General features: G+C 47.1%; 1 protein-coding gene across 6 annotated transcripts in view; it reads right to left on the minus strand.

The window, feature by feature from the left end:
* Positions 1-21,514, minus strand: part of dgkh (diacylglycerol kinase, eta) — an 857,220-nt gene that overhangs the window by 373,349 nt on the left and 462,357 nt on the right. Inside the window, exon 1 of one of the 6 annotated variants that reach the window (XM_072514382.1) lies at positions 21,365-21,471. The exons of the other annotated variants lie outside the window; for them this stretch is intronic. The gene's annotated coding sequence lies outside the window, so the exon portion shown is untranslated. Of the gene's footprint in view, positions 1-21,364; positions 21,472-21,514 lie in introns of those variants that run through there. 6 annotated transcript variants of the gene reach the window in all.

Here is a 21,514-nt window from a genome sequence, read left to right on the forward strand (position 1 = left end):
TTGGAGATTTGGGGCGAGGGAATTTTCATTCTTCTTGCATGTTCATAAGGCCTATTCCCGGATCGACTTTTTTATTATGAGCAGGGCGCTGATAGCGAGAGTAGAGGATACCGAGTACTCGGCGATAGCCATTTCGGATCACGCCCCGCATTGGGTAGACCTAGAGCTGGGGGAGGAGAGGGACCAGCGCCCATTGTGGAGCTTGGAGGTGGGGCTGTTAGCGGACGTGGAGGTGAGCGAGCGGGTCCGAGGAAGTATAGAGAGGTACTTGGAGACCAATGACAACGGGGAGGTCCGAGTGGGGATGGTCTGGGAGGTGCTGAAGGCGGTGGTTAGGGGACAGCTGATCTCCATTAGGGCCCACAAGGAGAGGAGAGAGCAGAGGGAGAGGCTGGTGGGGGAAGATAGTGAGGGTAGACAGGAGGTACGCGGAGGTGCCGGAGGAGGGACTGCTGAGGGAGAGGTGTATTCTCCAGGCCGAATTCGACCTGTTGACCACCAGGAAGGCAGAGGCGCATTGGAGGAAGGCCCAGGCGGCGGTTTATGAATATGGGGAAAAGGCAAGCAGGATGCTGGCGCATCAGCTTCGGAAGCGGGACACATCTAGGGAGATCGGGGCAGTTAAGGATGGGGAGGGAGTGTGGTGCGGAGTGGGGTTGGCATCAATGGGGTCTTCAGGGACTTTTATGTGGAACTGTATCAGTCCGAGCCCCCACTGGAGGAGGGAGGGATGGGCCGCTTTCTGGACCAATTGAGGTTCCCGAAGGTGGAGGAGGGACTGGTGGCAGGATTAAGGGCCCCCGATTGGGTTGGAGGAGCTGGCCAAAGGGATAGGGAGCATGCAGGCGGGCAAGGCACCGGGGCCGGACGGTTTCCTGGTCGAATTCTACAAAAAAATATGTGGACCTGTTGGGCTCTCCTTGATCCTGAAGCGGGACAAGGATCCCCTGCAGTGTGGGTCTTACCGGCCGATTTCGTTGTTCAACGTAGATGCCAAGGTGCTGGTGAGGGTTCTATTTTATTTTTGTTTGTCTACACTGGGGGATCTGAGGGGGTGTATATATTTGCTATGTTTGCTATGTGTTAATTCGGGGTGTTAATTTATTATTTATGTATAGGGGGAGGGGGGCACAGGGGTTGTTTTATTTTGTTTTGGATTTAATTCTATTGGGTTCCTTTTTCATTTTGTTGTTGATATTTTGTGAAAACTTCAATAAAAATTATTTTAAAAAAAAAAGAATGAAAAACAGAGACCCCATTTGTGACACCAAAAGGGACATTGAGAAAGTGAAAAAGCCGACCAGCTCCTTTGAAGGCCGTGTTGGGGCAGTCCTCCGGGCGGATAGGGAGCTGATGATAGGCGGATTTTTGGTCACCGTGGAGAATACCCAGTACTGGGCGATTTGGTTAACCATTTCTGCTATACGGGGAAGGGGTTACGCATCGAGCTGCGTAAAACGGTTTATGGTCTGACTATAGTCCACCACCATTCGTTTCTTTTCCCCAGACCAGACTTGTGCTCTCCAGGGGCTGTTGCTAGCCTCTATGACCCCTTCTTTCAGTAACCGCTGAACCTCTGACTTGATAAAAGTCATATCTTGGGCACTGTACCGCCGACTCCTGGTGGCGACGGGCTTACAGTCGGGAGTGAGGTTCGCGAAGAGGGGGGTGGTGCAACATTGAGTGTCGCCAGGTTGCATACTGTGAGTGGGGGCAGGGGTCCGCCGAACTTCAGCTTCAGGCTTCGGTGGCTACACTGAAAGTCCAGACCAAGCAGCAGGGGGGCGCAGAGGTGAGGGAGGATATAAAGTTTGAAACCGGCGTATTCGGCGCCCTGGATCGCGAGGTTCGCGACACAATACCCCGTGATTTGGACCGAGTGGGACCCAGACGCGAGAGCGATAGTTTGGGAGGCGGGATAGGTGCGCAAGGAGCAGCGCCTTACCGTTTCTGGGTGAATAAAGCTCTCCATGCTCCCGGAGTCAAAAAGGCAGGGGATGTCGCGCCCATTGATTTGGACCTGCATCATGGAGTTCCGTAGGTGCTTTGGCCGTGATTGATCTAGAGTGATCGCTCCCAGTTGCAGGTAGTCGGAGTCCTCAGTTGAGTCGGACTCACAAAATGGCCGCCGCCGTCGGTTGCATGTGTCGAATTTTGAAGATGGCTGCCGCCAAGATGGCCGTCCCCATGACTCGCACGAGGTTGATGATGCATCAGAAGGGGGCGTGTCCGGCCGGTGCGCAGCCGCGTTGCGGGGCCTGTGGGCCTGGGAGCTCGATTTTTGGGCCCAATGAGACTTTTGTTTCTGCACCTTGGTCCCAGCTAGGCAGACCTTTGCGAAGTGCCCCTTCTTTCCGCAGTCATTGCAGATAGCAGAGCGGGCTGGGCAATGTTGACGTGGGTGCTGGTCTTGCCCACAGAAATAGCACGGTGTGCCCCCGGTGTGAGTGGGTCGCCGCGCGGCGCAGGCCTGTAGCGTGGCCGAGTCTGGAGGGGATCGAGAGGTGCTTGCAAGGTCCGCGGAGTACGTGCGGAGATTATGGTGGGCCACCTCCAGAGAGGAGGCAAGCGTTACCGTGCCTTGAAGGTCTTTTGCTCCGTCTTCGAGCAGTCGCTGCCTGATGTATGTGGATCGTATACCGGACACGAAAGCATCTTGGATGTGCAAGTTCATATGGACTTCTTCCGTCACCTCCTTGTGGTCGCAGTTCCTAGCAAGCGCGGTGAGTCTTTCCACGTACTCGTCCAGTGTTTCCCCGGAGCGCTGCCAGCAGGTTGAGAGCAAATGCCAGGCGTGTACCTCGTTTATTGGCTTAACGAAGTGCTTCTGCAGGAACTCGACCGCTGCCTCATACGTGGTGGCCTTTTTGATCGCGGAGGAGAGTCTGTGGCCCACCCAGGCATGTAGTAAGCTCAGCTTGCGAGGTCCGTCGACTGGAGAGTCTGAGGAGTTCAGGCAGGCCTCAAAACACCGAAGCCAGTATTTTAAAATTTCAGCGGCCTCCGGTGACCGAGCGTCCAAATTGAGTTTCTCCGGCTTTAGACCGCTGTCCATCTTGAAGTAATCTGCTAATTAAATTGAGATACTCTCAATGACGACTCGAGAGAGGTGATTGGTGATACAAAGGTTTTAATTAGCAGAGAACTTGACAGCTACCGAGAAGTGTGCTCACTGCACACTGCCCACTGAACATTACCTTATATATGGCTCCCTGGGGGGTGGAGCCGGAGGCGGAGTCCCCCAGGGTTCCAAACCCGGTCTTAAAGGGATCATTACATTAAAGGTGCAGTAATCAATCATCACACATCCGAATGTACATGCTGGTAGCTTTTCACATGACAAATTCCTATCGCCACATTTAGAAAAAGGTACCAGCAGTGTGGCATTTTAGTGGAATGGGGGAAGATGAAAAGCTGGGGTTGTAGAGAAAGTTATGGGCAGCTGGAATAGAGGTGTTCAAAATCATGAAGGATTTTAATTATGTAAATAAGAGCAAAGGTGACACATTCCTCAGAGGAGATGATGACATTAATAAGGACACAGAGTCCACACCGAGTCAAAAATAAAGAAACAGCGTTTCTATTTAAGCACAATAATACACAGCTCGGAAGATCCCTACCGGGGTCCTTTTTGGTTGGTGCCTTACTTGCCGACCTTTTATATAGAGTAAATAGAGATCCCCCCCCCTAGTGGGAGAGCTCTTACTCTGCAAGGGCAACGGGCAGGATAATCATTCCCAATCCACTGGCCCCGTGTGGGCTATTACAGTAACGTACTAGTGATGCCACTGGAGGAGTAATCCAAAGGACTAGGCTAATGCCCTGGTGAATAATGATCATGAAACTGTCATTGATTGGAATAAAACCCCATCTGGTTCACTACCATCTTTTAGGGAAGGAAATCTGCCATCCTTACCTGGTCTGGCCTGTGATTCCAGATCCACAGTAAAGTGATTGGCTCTTAACTGCCCTCTGAAATGGTTTAGCACAGTGGGATAAACAGCTGGCTTGTAATGCAGAACAAGGCTAGCAGCGCTTGTTCAATTCCCGTACCGGCCTCCCGAACAGGCGCCGGAATGTGGCAACTAGGGGCTTTTCACAGTAACTTCATTGAAGCCTACGTGTGACAATAAGCGATTATTATTATTATTAAATGGCCTAGCAAGTCATTCAGTTCCAGGGCAATTAGGGATGAGCCTTACCAGCACCATCCATATCCTATGAAGGAATAAATTAAAAAGGCTGTTAACCAGGGGACACAGATTTAAGGTAATTGGGAAAGAACCAGGGGTGGTAGATCTACAGAAACTTGATCTACAGTTCCGCTGGTGGATGAGGGAATTAAATATTGAAGCATAAATGCTGCTACCTACAGCAAGGCCTAAGCGCACACGGTTGAAAGCATCTACAACCAAACTTGGTTTAATATTTTGAGATAGGTACTTCATTGAGTAATTGTATTGCACTTTCAAAAAACAATGATTGAAAAAGCATCACCTGCTCTTGCCAGAGGTGCAACTAAGGTTTAGATTTTTAGAAGAAGACTGATGATAGTAATACAATGTAAAAATTGTGTGATTTTAGATTAGAGTTTTGTGTTTTGAGAAAATTGAAAATTCGGAACATGTTTCCTAACTGGTATGGAACAGATTGCAGCTGCACTTGGTAGCATCTCGCTTAAAATATGCATAGAAGTTATTAAATCCCAGCTTTAGGAATGAGAGATAGAGAGGACACAGATCACCGCACTCCCCTCAAGGTGTGGTGACTGACTGCCTCCAAATTGCATTTTGGTCACTTCACAAAACTGTTTTTTCTTTGGTAGTTCTTGTGACATCATATTGTAGTGCCCAGTAAAACGGCATTTATATTGGGAGACAAAAACAAAATACTGCCAATACTGGAAATAGAAAATTCTGCAAGTATCTCAGCAGGTCAGGCAGTATCTGTGGAGAGAGAAGCGAGTTGCACGGGAAGCTGACTAACGGCATGATTCACATTAAACCATTGGGGCATTCAAAAAGAGTTTGGTTTTGTTATTTTATGAAATGCATCAGTATAATAGAATAATCATCATAACAAAGGCTTTGGTTTATTTACCCCAAAATTGATTTTGATTGTAGATTCCGTGAGCATTTATGGTCAGCAGCCCCATACAATCTCCAGTCCCAGATGTGACCCTCTGGGTGAAACTTTTGCCTCCCCTGACCTAAAGGTTACCATTGATCAGCAACTGAATTGCACCAACCATATAAATACTGTGGCAGTCTCCCCAAAGCCTGTCCACCATCTGCGAGGCACAAGTCAGAAGTGTGATGGTATACTGTCCACTTGCCTGGAGGAGTGCAGCTCCAACAACACTCAACAAGCTCAACACCATCCAGGGCAAAGCATGTTTGACAGGAAACCCATCCACCACCTTCAACATTCACACCCTCTGCCACTGATGAACAATGGCTGTAGTGTGCACCATCACACAGCCTCTCCCTTGGATGAGCAAGAGAAGAACAGACAGAGAGGAACACCACTACCTCCAAGTCACACAACATCCTGGCTTGTAACATTGCCATTTATTATTGAAACTAGTTCAAGATCCTGGAACTCACCATCTGACAGCTCTTTTGGCGTACTCTTGATAGATGAATCATAGAATCCTTACAATGCTGAAGGAGGCCATTCGGCCCATTGCAACAGCACTGATCCTCCGAGCACCCTACCCAAGCCCACTCCCCTGTCCTATCTCTGTAACCTAACCTACAGATCCTACAGAAATTTTAGCATGGCCAATCCACCCAACCTGCACATCTTTGGATTGTGGGAGGAAACAGGAGCACCCGGAGAAAAACCAAGCAGACACAGAGAGAATGTGCAAACTCCACACAGTCATGCAAGGTCAGAATCAAACCCAGGTCCCTGATGCGGTGAGGCTATAGTGCTAACCACTGTACCACCAAAACAGGGACTGCAGTGGTGACCCATCATCACCTTTCCATGGGCAATTAGGGATGGCCTAGCTAGCAACACCCACATCTCATGAATGAATAAAAAAGTATTTATTTCTAGTCTTTCCATACTTCAATATGCATATGGATTAAGTAATACAATGGTAGCGTAGAGGATTAATGAATATGGTCAGTTGGAAGTATTTGAATATAACTCGTGCACTTCAATGGGATATGATATCAAAGCACTTGGAATGACACTGTTTATATACCTTTTTGAGTAGCCCTGTTAGCAGCTCCCTGTTACAGAACAACAGAGGAGCTACAGTGTACTGGGGAGGATGGGCACCGTTCAACTTTCTCCCAAGGTGATGTCAAGCCACAATAATACTGAATGTATCAATGTAAAAACCCCCAAACCAATACCCTACACAGTAGACAAAAAGAATAATCGGCAGAGTACATTGACAAATGGTACAACAACAAATAGTGACTGGTTACAGTGCGGAACAAGGGCCAAACAAAGCAAATACATGAGTAAGAGCAGCAGAGGGCATCGTGAATAGTGTTCTTACAGGGAACAGATCAGTCCGAGGGGGAGTCGTTCAGGGCTGTTGAGGATAAGTATCAGCAAAACTAAATATTAATCAATAATCCAGCAGGAATGAGCAAACCAAATCTACAATTAGGTCTGAACCAACAGCCCCACACCAATAATATCTGTACTCATCAATAAAGACTCAAATACATTAGGCATAACCTATATGAATGATCAATATGGACCGATGAAGACAAATGAAAAGCTAATTAAATCATACCAAGGAGTAAATAACTTCTACCAATCCACAGTAGGTAATACCAATCACTATCTTTGAACAGCTTTGCCCAACATGTGATCCCCTATCCAAAGGATTAACTGAGAATTTTGATATGGAGAATTACAGTTTTGATTAGTACATAAAAGAATAAGTGACATTATTGGCGACGTGGTCTCAATTCAAATGCATGTGAGATTCAGCCTTTTTGTGGGTTTGATGATAAAAGCAAAGTGTGCGGATGCATTTTGACCATTGGGTTACATTGCATGGTTATCTGCTAAAATTGTGTGTGGAATGAGTTAAAACACCCATTCTAAAACACTAATTTTGACTGTCCATCTCAAAAAGTTAACATGAAGAGAGATATATCTAATTTGTTGCAGCCTCAAAAGCATCCTTGATCACTGATGTCTGTGCAAGTTTTGGGTTTCCTCCCCAATTCTTACCATTCACATTACGTGATGTGAAAAATCAATAGGAACGTAGAATGGTTTATCATAGAATTTATCATAGAATTTACAGTGCAGAAGGAGGCCATTCGGCCCATCGAGTCTGCACCGGCTTTTGGAAAGAGCACCCTACCCAAGGTCAACACCTCCGCCCTATCCCCATAAACCAGTAACTCCACCCAACACCAAGGTAAATTTTGGACACTAAGGGCAATTTATCATGGCCAATCCACCTAACCTGCACATCTTTGGACTGTGGGAGGAAACCGGAGCACCCGGAGGAAACCCACGCACACACGGGGAGGATGTGCAGACTCCGCACAGACAGGGACCCAAGCAGGAATCGAACCTGGGACCCTGGAGCTGTGAAGCAATTGTGCTATCCACAATGCTACCGTGCTGCCCCATCTAAACTAGTGCTTTTGAAAGTAAAAGTCATTTTTTGTCAGGTTTTATTTTGGGCGATTCCAAAGACGGAATTCCAGAATCAAACACTGGAAAAAACCAAATGATCGAGAATACAGATTAGATGAGATCCACGTCCAGCTGTAAAAAGCCTCTGATTGCTGAGAAAATGGCACAATTAAACCAAACTGGCTCCCAGTTTAATTCAGGTTTGTTTTGACGGCAGTGATGTTTGAATCAGTCCATCACTGGCCATGGCATTTATCCTACGCTGCCTTGTGTACATTTCTACCCTCTTCATATTGATGCATAAACCAAGAATGATTTGGCATAAACCACATACAAAATTCATGTTGAAAAGTAGGAAATTCTACTCAAACCGGTATAAAAGTACAGGCAACAGCTTCAAATCTCACGATAAATTTTGTATGAATAATCTAGACCGGAGGAAAGAAGCATGTGGACTCAATCCAGTCCATTGCACAACTTGCATTCATACAGCACGAAACAGCAAGTGTTAGCAGTTATTTTTTTTTTAAATGACACCAAACCACAATAGATGATATCAGGATAGATGGTCAAAAGGAGGAAAGAGATCAATTTTAAAAGGCTGTCGTAAAAGACAGCAGACAGAGTGATGAAGTTCCCAAACTCAGAGCCTAGGTGATGGTATAGTCACCAATGAGGGAGCAAAGAAAGTGGGGATGTACAAGAGGCCAAACTGAGAGCAACACTCAGATTGGTGGGGGTGGAGGAGGTTACAGAGGGGCAAAGCCATGGAAAAATTTGAACACGAGATTGAGAATTTTAGAATTAAGGTGTTGCGGGCCAGGGTGGGGATTCATCTTTCAAACTTCACACGGCAAAGAAAGCTGTGCATTTTAAAATGTTAATTTAAAAGGGAGAGCTTGCTTTTTGAATAGGATCCTGCACGTACTTCTGGTGGAGTCCCGGAGGACTGTCCTCACTGTCTTCAGGTGATGTCCCGGAGGACTGGAGAATAGCCAATGTTGTTCCTTTGTTTAAGAAGGGTAGCAAGGATAATCCAGGGAACTACAGGCCAGTGAGCCTTACATCAATGGTAGAGAAATTACTGGAGAGAATTCTTCGAGACAGGATCTACTCCCATTTGGAAGCAAGGGGTCGTATTAGCGAGAGGCAGTTCGGTTTTATGAAGGGGAGGTCGTGTCTCACTAACTTGGTAGAGGTTGTTTGAGGAGGTCACAAAGATGATTGATGCAGGTAGGGCAGTGGATATTGTCTATATGGACTTCAGTAAAGCCTTTGACAAGGTCCCTCATGGCAGACTGGTACAAAAGGTGAAGTCACACGGGATCAGAGGTGAGCTGGCAAGATGGATACAGAACTGGCTAGGTCATAGAGGACAGAGAGTAGCAATGGAAGGGTGCTTTTCTGATTGGAGGGCTGTGACTAGTGGTGTTCTGTAGGGATCAATGCTGGGACCTTTGATCTCCGTAGTATATAAATGATTTGGAGGAAAATGTAACTGGTCTGATTAGTAGGTTTGCGGACGACACAAAGGTTGGTGGAATTGTGGATAGCGATGAGGACCGTCAGAGGATACAGCAGGATTTAGATCGTTTGGAGACTTGGGTGGAGAGATGGCAGATGGAGTTTAATCCGGACAAATGTGAGGTAATGCATTTTGGAAGGTCTAATACAAGTAGGGAATATACAGTGAGTCCTCAAGAGTATTGATAGTCAGAGAGATCTAGCCAGAGCAGGGGCTGGTTTAGCACACTGGGCTAAATCACTGGCTTTTAAAGCAGACCAAGCAGGCCAGCAGCACGGTTCAATTCCCGTACCAGCCTCCCCGAACAGGCGCCGGAATGTGGCGACTAGGGGCTTGTCACAGTAACTTAATTGAAGCCTACTTGTGACAATAAGCGATTTTCATTTCATTTCATTTTTCATCTAGGTGTACAGGTCCAGGAAAGGGGCATCACAGGTGGAGAAGGTAATCAAGAAGGCATACGGCATGCTTGCCTTCATTGGCTGGGGCATTGAGTATAAAAATTGGCAAGTCATGTTGCAGCTGTATAGAACCTTAGTTAGGCTACACTTGGAGTATAGTGTTCAATTCTGGTAGTCACACTACCAGAAGGATGTGGAGGCTTTAGAGAGGGTGCAGAAGAAATTTACCAGGATGTTGCCTGGTATGGAGGGCATTAGCTATGAGGAGAGGTTGAATAAACTTGGTTTGTTCTCACTGGAACGAAGGAGGTTGAGGGGCGACCTGATACAAAATTATGAGGGGCATAGACAGAGTGGAGTGTCAGACTTTTTCCCAGGGTAGAGGGGTCAATTACTAGGGGGCATAGGTTTAAGGTGTTTTTTTTGTAGTCACAGTTTCAATTTAGAAAAACGCGGCCAGTATACGGACATCAAGATCCCACAAACAGCAATGAAAATAAATGAGAGAATCATGTTGATAGATGGTGTTTGAAGGATAAAATACTGTCTAAGACCTTCTGTGTCTACCTAAGGTTGGTTGACAATCTTGTTCAAGATCCAGTGTGTCTTCTTACTGATATGTTTTGTAGCATTTTGGTCAGATTCTTTGTATCTACAGTTTTTTAGTTATTGAATAAGGACAACTCTAAAGGGAATGCGGAAGCTGAGGGACCAGGGATATATGCGCAAATCATTGACGATGACAGGACAGGTTGGGAAAGCAGTTAAAAAGGTATACAAAATTCTGGGCTTTATAAAGAGAGACATAAGAGTACAAAACTAAGCAAGATATGACAAGCCGGGTGAACGTCACGCTTGGCATGCGCGACCGATGGGCAGAACCAGCCACAAATCTCAGTCCCAACCAACTCCAGTAAAAATTTGCGATATTGCACTGGCTGCCAGTTAAGTGGCAGCCTCCGCAAATCCTGTCTGCATTGGGTGAGCAGGGCAGACACAGTGTCCAATGGCTGCCCATGCAGACTTTAAACGCGGTGTCCACAGGCCGCTAATGGAAGCGTGGCTGCAGAATGGTTACTACAGAAGGGTTGGGAGCTTCGGCAGCCAGCAGGTGCCCAGCTTCTCTGATGACTACCTCAGAACCCAGGGTGGAGGCAATAATGGAAAGGAGGGACATCCAGGTGCCAAGGGATGGAAGGAGAAGGCCACCCCACCTCACCAAGAATACATGGACCGAGGTGGTTGCAGAGGTCAATGGACACGGCCATGTTCAGAGAACCTGGAGCCAGTACTGGAAAGGTTCAATGACCTTCTGCACTTGGCATGTGAGTACTGAGTGGGTAATTGTGCTGAATGGGGCACTAAGGAGGGTGGCCATCCATAGTTGCGACTACGTGAGTAGGTTTCAGGAAGTTTCAGAGCATGCATGTGCTGGTGCGTCACAAGGCTGGAATGAATCAGAAGACTTTGGTCCATCAAAGATTCAGGTGTCCCAAGGGGTGGTAACTTTGTCAAACCGTTCAGAGCTGTTTGGAGTTTGGGGGCAGAATGGTATGGTATTGAAGTAATGGAGCTCTTTCCTAACTTGCAGTCCTGAGCGATCTGCCCCTGGTATTGGGATAGCAAACTTGGCGATCCTCACCAGCCATGAGCTGGCAGCCCTAGAACTAGAGGGTGAGCGAGAAGGCATATCATCAGGTCATGGAGAGGTTGGCATCTCTGAGGAAGGTAAGAGCCCAGTGGGCTGAAGCGTGATGGAATCAGGCTGAAAGTGATGAATGAGCATTTTGTCCATCAGAAGAACTTAATTTACTTGTTGGTCACCGAGAAACCTCAATGTAGCCGAGGTGAATCATAATAGCCAGCATGTACAGTGCGAAATGAGTCATGAATCTTCCCCTTTGTTTTCACCCTTCAGATGAACTGTCCCACGAGAGCCAGCCAAGAGGCCAACGACCCTCCCTTGACCCGAAACATCAAAGGATGCACACGGGGAACACCATATCTCAGCAGCAAAGGAGGTAATGGCACAGGGTGGCCATAACCATGTTGGATGAGTGTTTAGGGCATAGGAAGTTTCAGAGCATGCAGTGAAGGCACATCACACTCACTGGATCAGATGGTGTAGGCAAGAGTGCTAGTGTGCCAGCAATCTGAGAACGTCTAGAAACCACAATCATGTGGAGTCCGAGGAAGATGTTGGGCGTCCAGTAGACTGTGTGGGGGAATCTGTCGGAGATCCCCGAGGGTCTGTAAACCATGGTCTCTATTCTGGAGTGATACCTGTGGAACATGAGTGTACACTGACCCTTAGCTACGAGCGCACAGTCCCATCCCCTGAGAGACTGGTGACTATCATGGCTGCTCCAGGAGCTCAATGAAGAATTACTGGGGTTGTGTTCGGACCTGCAGCCTTCACACAGGCGCCGGCCTCAGGAGGTCAATGCTTGTGTGGGAGAAGTAGGCACCAACCAGTGTCATCAATGGTTGCCCATCCTTCATTGGTGAGCAGGGAGGTAAGAACTACTTCAGAATGGTGACCGAGGTGGCTGTCATCTCTGTGGACTCTTCTCAGGGAGCCCCAGACAAAAGCTCCTCCATCTCTCGGACAGTCACTGTTCCATCCTCTGAGTCTGCGGTGACTGAAGGCTGTCCGACAATTTTGCTGAGCAAACGCTCCTGAGTGGCACCTGGTGAGGCCCCACTGACCAGAGTACAACCATCGAGGTCATCTAAAGGGATGGAGTTCAAGACTAGTGAGGTTATGCTGCAATTGTATAGGGTGTTGGTGAGGCCGCATCTGGAGTATTGTGTTCAGTTTTGGTCTCCTTACCTGAGAAAGGACAATTGGCACTGGAGGGAGTGCAGAGGAGATTCACTAGGTTGATCCCAGAGTTGAGGGGATTAGATTATGACGAGAGGTTGAGTAGACTGGGACTGTGCTCATTGGAGTTTAGAAGGATGCGGGGGGATCTTATTGAGACATATAAAATTATGAAGGGAATAGATAGGATAGATGCGGGCAGGTTGTTTCCACTGGTCGGGGAAAGCAGAACTAGGGGGCATAGCCTCAAAATAAGCGGAGGTAGATTTAGGACGGAGTGTAGGAGGAACTTCTTCACCCAAAGGGTTGCGAACCTCTGGAATTCCTTGCCCAGTGAAGCAGTTGAGGCTCCTTCTTTAAACATTTTTAAGAAAAAGATAGATGCCTTTCTAAAGAATAAAGGTATTCGGGGATATGGTGTACGGGCCGGAGAGTGGAGCTGAGTCCACAAAGGTCAGCCATGATCTCATTAAATGGCGGTGCAGGCCCGAGGGGCCAGATGGCCTTCTCCTGTTCCTAGTTCTTATGTTCTTATGTTCTTATCATCCACAGCTCGCTGGAAAGATCCGGAGGCATAAATGTTTAATGCCACAGTGACCACCCACACAATTGGAGGCCACATCTCGGTCAATCATCTGGCCGATGCTTGTCACAGCTTCCCTTGAAAGCCAGAGCCTCTTGCGGCACTGGACCTCAGTCCAGGTAGTTTGATCACTGTCTGTCCCCTCGGCACCTGGGTAATGGCATCTTCTGCAAGAGGGGGTGGGATGTCCTTGCCCTCTCTGATGCCCCTGATCATTCTGTGCCTGTACCTCTGCCTGAGGGGAATGCCTGTGATCACCAGGCCTCCTCATTCTTTGTCCCTTCTCCTCCTCGGAGAAGGAGGTGCTCCCTGCCGAGTAGACAACACCCATCAGCAGTTTGTCTAATGGGGTTCACCCATACAGAACGATACAAACCTCCAGTGCCAGAGAAAAGAAATGTCCTGTAAGCTCCACACTGTGACGAACCTAACACAGAAAACACTATCAACATTCCAGATCACCATTTGGAGCAGGGACCTTTTACCCTGCCCCAACATGCAAAAAGATCAAATTTGGTTTGTCCACCTGCCCATGTGACGAGCTTAAAATCGTACCGGCAACATTAAATGAAATGAAATGAAATGAATGAAAATCGCTTATTGTCACAAGTAGGCTTCAAATGAAGCTACTGTGAAAAGCGCCTAGTCGCCACATTCCGGCACCTGTTCGGGGAGGCTGGTACGGGAATTGTGGTCAGTTGAGGTTTTAATTCCCATAAATACCTCCATTATTGTCAGAAGTCAAGCTGCCGACCTGCACCTGTGCCTGCCATACAATATATTGCATGCGTGTGCAATGACGTTGGGATGCGTATGATTTAACAGTCTTCTGTGGCGGGCCTCCGGCCTGCTGGTCAACATAATATTCTACCTATAGCGATAAACAATGATAAAACGGTCGGCCTAGAGGATTGGGCAGTTCTGGGGGCCATACTTTAGGAAGGATGTGAAGGCTTCACAGAGGGTGAAGAAAAGATTTATGAGAATGGTTTCAGAGATGAAGAACTTCCAGTCACATAAATAGATTGGAGAAGCTGGGATTGTTCTCCTTAGAGAAAAGAAGTTGAGAAGATAGAGACATTCAAAATCACGAGGATCTAACTGGAGTTGATGGAGAGAAACTGTTCTCATTGGCGAAAGGGTCGAGAACCAGAGGACATCAATTTAAGGTGAATGGCAAAATAACCATGGGCAACATGATGAGAAACCCCATTACGAACCCGGAGAATATTGTAGAGGCAGATACAATCAGGGCTTTCAAAAGGGAAATTAGATAAGCACCAGAAGAGAAAAAACTATCAGGGCTACAGGAAAAGGGCAAGGGTCCAAGAGAGTTGCTCCTGCAGAGAGACAGCATCGGAATGACAGGCCAAATGGCCTCCTTCAATATTGTAATTATTCGATAATCCAAGAACATTCTATGCAGTCTCCCTTAAGATTGCCTTCCTGATTCAGTCATTTTGGGAGCTTTTATACATCGCATGTCAGATACAGTATATTCACACTCATACTGTGCTATTGCACTTGGCGCCCCCAGCATTTGCTGGCTGCCTGTGTCTCTTGTTGGTTGGCCAGATTTGTTAGATGATCTTCCGAAGGAACTCCGATCACTTCTATTCAGCCTTATAAGTTGGGGCAGCACGGTAGCATTGTGGATAGCACAATTGCTTCACAGCTCCAGGGTCCCAGGTTCGATTCCGGCTTGGGTCACTGTCTGTGCGGAGTCTGCACATCCTCCCCGTGTGTGCGTGGGTTTCCTCCGGGTGCTCCGGTTTCCTCCCACAGTCCAAAGATGTGCAGGTTAGGTGGATTGGCCATGATAAATTGCCCTTAGTGTCCAAAATTGCCCTTAGTGTTGGGTGGGGTTACTGGGTTATGGGGATAGGGTGGAGGTGTTGACCTTGGGTAGGGTGCTCTTTCCAAGAGCCGGTGCAGACTCGATGGGCCGAATGGCCTCCTTCTGCACTGTAAATTCTATGATAAGTCTGTGAGGGTAGCATCAAACCTCCTCTAAATTTCAGAAAAAGTTTAAAGCATATTACTGTAAAATGCAAGTAGTGATGGAGGTCCCATAACCCTTTGCTGGCAAGGAAGAAATCTCAGTCCAAAGATGCGCAGGTTAGGTGCATTTGCAATGCTAAAATTTTCCCTCAGTGTCCAAAGATATATGGGTTAGGTGGGGTTATGAGGATAGGGCGGGGGAGTGGGCAAAGTCTGGTGCTCTTGGTAAGGTTGGGGCAAACTCGATAGGTTGAAAGGCTTCCTTTTGCACTGTAGGTGTTCTTTTTTTATAAATTATTTTATTAAGTGTTTAATGTTTTGTACAGAAGTTACAAAAGACAAACAAACACTTTTTAAAAATATCAACCCCAATCCCCCTTATCCGCCCCAAAACTACAGAACTACCCCCTCCACCAGCGAACAAACTCCCCCGCCCCCCCCTCCCCCGACAGCTAACAGTGACCATTTCTCTAAAGTGCCACATAAACAGTCGCCATCTACGATGGAACCCCTCAATCGACCGTTCACGGTGTATTCGTCCATCTCGAGGTGCAAAAACACCATCAAGACCACTCGCCATGCTGAAGCATTCGGCAGTGTCGCCAAACTCCAACTCAAGAGGATCCGCCTCAGTGTCACCCGCGAAGGCCACAACATTTGCCCCTGCCCCTGTCCACAGTTCTGGCATATCGGAAACACCAAAGGTTGCCACCAGTGGGCAAGGTTCCAACTCCACATTCAGGATTGCCGACATGGGCCCCCTCAAGTAGCGCTCGCACCTGTCCTCGGTCTCTTCAAGAAAGTGGGTCATCCTTGCTTTAGTGTGGTGCACTCAAAATGCCATCTTCAACTGAATAAGGCTCAGTCTTGTGCAAGAAGACGTCGCGTTCACCCTCCTCAGCGCCTCACTCCACATCTCGTCCTCCAGTATCAGCCCCAATTCCTCCACTCATTTTGCTTTCACCCCATCCGTCAAACTCAACTCCTTCTCCCCTATTCGCTGGTATAAACCAACGTACTTCCCTCCACCGACCCCGAGTAGGATAGAAGCTGCTCCAACAAGGTAGATAACTGTACTACCAGGAAAGCCGGAAATAACTTCTCAACCCAGTTCAGCACCTGGGGGTATCTAAACCTGTCTGCATCCACAAGCCCATACTTCTCCTTTAACTCCAAGCTGGCAAACTGCCCCTCCAAAAATAAATTCTCCCCCTTTTCCAACCCTCCCTCCCTCCATGCATCAAATATGGTATCCAATTTTGCCGGCTCGAATAGATAACTGGCACAAATGTAAGTACTGGAATAAAAATAAGAATGTCGGCAAGACATTCATCTTAAGCAACTTAGCACTGCCCGCCTGCGTCAACGGGATCCCATCTCTGTAGATCTGCCTTGACCTTCCCCCCCATCAAACTCTTATAATTCAGCTTCCGAAGCTGCTCCAGTTAACTAGCCAAACTCCTGTTGCTAGAAGGATGTCCGCACCAACCGCGCCCCCCACCCGCCATGTCCCATCCCCACAAACAACCAGAACAAAGGGTCTGTGATCCTTCCCCCCCCCCACCCATGTCACCTACTCCCATATCCAAGCCCATCCTAACAATATGTTTCTCTTTCCCTCCAATTAACGTATTCAAAAACCACTCGTTCTACCATCCCTCATGCACCTACTCTCCGAAGGAGACAAAACAAAACAAAAAAGTCCCACCTGTCGTCAAAGACGAACAACAAGTGCACAAAGAGAACAACAAACATAGCCCACAATATTGCAATATTTACCATTATCCTAGATCAACTTACAGAGAAAGAAAAAAAACACTCACCAACCCTCCCAAACCATTCCAGTCCTTGTCGAAGGCCTTGGCCTGGTCTGGCGTGTCGAAATAATGGTCCTTCGAAACCAGCATGGCTCTCAGCTTTGCTGGCTACACCACTCCGAACCGCACACCCTTGTTGTACAGAACCGCCTTCAATCTGTTAAAGTTGCCCTCCATTTCGCCAGTTCAATACCAATGTCCTGGTATATGTGCACCATATTTCCATCCCAGTCGATATTCCGACACTTCTTAGCCCACTCCAGGACCTGCTCCTTCCTCTGGTAGTTGTGAAACCGCAAGATCGCCACACGCGGCTTCTGTCGCAAATCCCTGTCCCATTCTGGTGGAGTGAACACCTCACCTCCGCCCATCAACCCAGAGAACATTTCCGAGAAATACTCGGTTGGCTTCGAGCCCTCCATTCCGTCCAAATCGCTCACATTGGCTTTTAGGCCTTTGTTTCTATCTGCCATAAGCAGCATTTCAGCCTCCAATGAGACCAGCTGGTCCTCGTGATTCGACAAGACCTCCTCCACATCCTTCATCGTTACACCCTACGCCTTCACAACCGTGGCGGTTTCCCCCCCGGACTCCTTTGTCGGGCTCCCAGCCTGGGATTTCTTTCCTGTTGTCGACATCCCCCAACCACCTTATCCGACCTCCACACTGAACCGCTGGGTTAGAACTGGGTTAGCAGGAGCAACTTTTTGTGCAACCTGCTTTTGTATGTCGTCACTGGAAGTCCGATTCTATGGATTCAAAGTGCAATCAAACACATTTATTTTAACATCCCAATGATTTTCCCCCTGGGTTGCTCCCTGCAGTGTCGTAGAGACCAAGCTTCAATTCCTGGATATTCCAGGGCAATCCTGGAAGTTTGGTAACACTAACAGACATCACAATACTTGGTCTTTTGCCTACAGAGGCTCCAATCTGCAGATGGTCTTCTGTAGAGCTTCACAGTGACAGACAGAGACAGTAGGGGGACAAGTCAAATTCCCACATGTTTTTGGAAGTGGGCTGAGGGGGCTGCATTTCCACACAAAATGAACATAGAACATAGAACAGTACAGCACAGAACAGGCCCTTCAGCCTTCGATGTTGTGCCGAGCATTGTCCGAAACCAAGATCAAGCTATACCATTCCCTGTCATTCTGGTGTGCTCCATGTGCTTATCAATTAACCACTTGAAAGTTCCTAAAGTGTCCGACTCCACTATCACAGCAGGCAGTCCATTCTACACCCTAACCACTCTCTGAGTAAAGAACCTTCCTCGGACATCCCTCCTTTTTCTCCCACCCTGAATCTTATACTTATGCCCCCTTGTAACAGCTACATCCACCCGAGGAAATAGTCTCTGAACGTCCATTCTATCTATCCCTCTCATTATCTTATAAACCTCTACTAAGTCGCCTCTCATCCTCCTCCGCTCCAAAGAGAAAAGCCCTAGCTCCCTCAACCTTTCCTCATAAGACCTAGCCTGCAAACCAGGCAGCATCCTGGTAAATCTCCTTTGCACCCTTTCCAATGCTTCCGCATCCTTCCTATAGTGAGGTGACCAGAACTGCACACAATACTCCAAATGTGGTCTAACCAAGGTTTTGTACAGTTGCAGCATAACCCCGCGGCTCATAAACTCAAGCCCCCTGTTAATAAATGCTAACACACTATAAGCCTTCTTCACGGCTCTATCCACTTGAGTGGCAACCTTCAGAGATGGACATGAACCCCAGGATCTCTCTGTTCCTCCACATTCCTCAGAACCCTGCCGTTAACCCTGTAATCCACATTCAAATTTTTTTCTACCAAAATGAATCACCTCGCACTTATCAGGGTTAAACTCCATCTGCCATTTTTCGGCCCAGCTCTGCATCCTATCAATGTCTCTTTGCAGCCGACAACAGCCCTCCACCTCATCCACTACTCCACCAATCTTGGTGTCATCAGCAAATTTACTGACCCACCCTTCAGCCCCCTCCTCCAAGTCATTGATAAAAATCACAAATTGCAGAGGACCCAGCACTGATCCCTGTGGTACACCGCTGGTAACTCGTCTCCAGTCTGAAAATTTTCCATCCACCACCACCCTCTTGTCTTCTATGTGATAGCCAGTTACTTATCCAATTGGCCAAATTTCCCTCTATCCCACACCTCCTTACTTTCTTCATGAGCCGACCATGGGGAACCTTATCAAACGTCTTACTAAAATCCATGTATACAACATCAACTGCTCTCCCTTCATCTACACACTTAGTTACCTCCTCAAAGAATTCAATCAAATTTGTGAGGCAAGACCTACCCCTCATGAATCCGTGTTGACTATCCCGGATTAAGCTGCATCTTTCCAAATGGTCATAAATCCTGTCCTTTAGGACCTTTTCCATTATCTTCCCGACCACCGAAGTAAGACTAACTGGCCTATAATTACCAGGGTCATTCCTATTCCCTTTCTTGAACAGAGGAACAACATTCGAAGCCACCAGAGAACCCACCTCCCCAGAGTGGAAGCAAGTCATCCTCGACGCTGAGCTACAGCCCAAGAGAGAGAAGAGATAGGTTCTTGATAAATAAGGGGATCAGGGGTTATGGGGATGAGAAACATATCTGCCATGATCGAATGGCGGAGCAGACTCGATGGGCCGAATGGTCTAATTCTGCTGCTGTATCTTATTGTCTTATGGGTTGCCACATGGAAGGTGGATGGGGAGTAGAGATAGCTGCAACTACTCACTTATTAGCCAATGCCCAGCTGGGAGCACTCTCACTGCTGAGTCACAAGATTCCAGATTCAAGTCTCACTTCAGGGCTGAAGTACAAAGGTCAAAGTTAACACATTAGTGCAGTACTGATGAAGCACTATCAAAAAGGTGCTGGGCTGGATTCTCCGCCCCGCCACATTTCTGCCTCGACCCGCCAGTGGGATTTTCCGTTACGCTGGCCAGTCAATGGGGTTTCCCATTGTGGGGCAGCCCCACGCCGTCGGGAAACCCCCGGATGCCGGCAAAACAGAGAATCCCACAAGCGGAGTATCCCGTCCCCCGTCTTTCAGATAGATATCAAGTTGATCTGCCTGCTGAGATAAATGTAAAAGATGTCATAAAAAGCTGGCACATCATTCTCCAGTATAATCCTGACAAACATCTTTCCCCCAAGATCATCACAAAAACAGTTAATCTGGTCATCATCACGTTTGGGGCAGCTTGATGTGTAAAAATTAGTCACCAAGTTTCTTTTGACATGACAACAGTGACTACACTTCAAAAAGTACTTGATTGGTTATAAAGCGCTTGGAGATGTCTCATGGTTATGCAAAGAACGATATTAATGCAAGTCTTTGTCACTCATGTTTGTGTATATGCTAAGGTCTGCTGTGTTGTAAAGCACTCAGCGGGGAGAACTGCACTGGGAAATACTCAACCCAACCCTTAAAACAGTCCTTATTAGAAAGGCCAGACAAACACCCATAGAGCAAATTAAGAATAGCAGCAATGTCATGATGGCTTAGAAACGGCTGCTAAACCATCTCTGATCAGACTGAAGAAATAGCAATGACGCAGTTACATTTTGGACTCGAAAAGCCATTCAGCGTATACTTCTGAGTGCCACCCAGTGTTAGTGTCAATCAGAGATGACCGGGCACTTGAGATTTCAGAGAGACAGACTAGCTTTTGACTTGCTCAACAATTTTTGCTGTCCAGTTATGAATTTCAGATGTGTTCATTCAATTAGGAACCCCAAGCATTTCCTACAGCTTGACATGCTAAATAATTAATCTGTTATGCTGCTACAGCAGGTATACACACACAGCTTCCTTCGCCATTGCAGTTTGTGTGTTTCTTCCTGGTCTAAAACACACAAATCTTTCAGTGCACAATAAATATAAAAAAAGTAAATCAGCAAAGCTGGACACTGTAAAACTGCAGAACACAGAATATAATGAGAAATTCTGTGCATTGTTTATGCAGTTCTCAGCACAATTCACAGGATCATACAGAAGACAGACATTCGGCCCATCTTGTCATTGTAAAGAACGCTACAATTAGTCTCAATCCCTGCTACAGTTAGTTTCAATCTCCTGCTCTCACCCCCAGCCCTGCAATTATTCTCCCTCTTATTATTCAATCCGTTTCCAAAAGCCTTTGAAACAATCCATCAGAAAAAACAAAAATTAGGACAGGCTGTCAGGAGAACATCACACAATAAATTTATTACAGCCATAAACTGTGCCTCCTCTGTGAGCACAGTAAGTAAAACAAAATATTCTGATTCTTGCCCGTGGCATACAATTCTTCACATTCGGGCTGAACATTTCTCCTCTGCCTTTGCATTTAACCCATACCTAAAGCTGTTTACAGGCTAAACTATATCACTCATGCATCAGATTCTAAGCATTACACAACATTACCACAGTGACTATGCTTAATACTGTAAAAGTGTCTGGGGCGTCTCGAGGTCATGACAGGCACTATATAAATGTTATTTTATACTATAAACAAAGTTGTATCCTCCAACTGGTTCAAGCCCCAACTTTCTCACAACACGATAAATAAACAGATACCAAAGAGGAAAAAAAGGAATACATTTGCTCACCTACTCTCTGAACTCCGTGCAGGCTTCACGCAGCAGTTTGCTTCCTAGTTTCGACACTGGCTTACACATTTCATGGAGATCTTCCAGCTCCTCGACTGGAACTGGGAGCTGCAGAGAAAAGCTGCTTTCCTCCCTCCCCTGATGAGTTAC

Source organism: Scyliorhinus torazame, chromosome 8, assembly GCF_047496885.1.
Source record: "Scyliorhinus torazame isolate Kashiwa2021f chromosome 8, sScyTor2.1, whole genome shotgun sequence".
Classification (NCBI taxonomy): domain Eukaryota; kingdom Metazoa; phylum Chordata; class Chondrichthyes; order Carcharhiniformes; family Scyliorhinidae; genus Scyliorhinus; species Scyliorhinus torazame.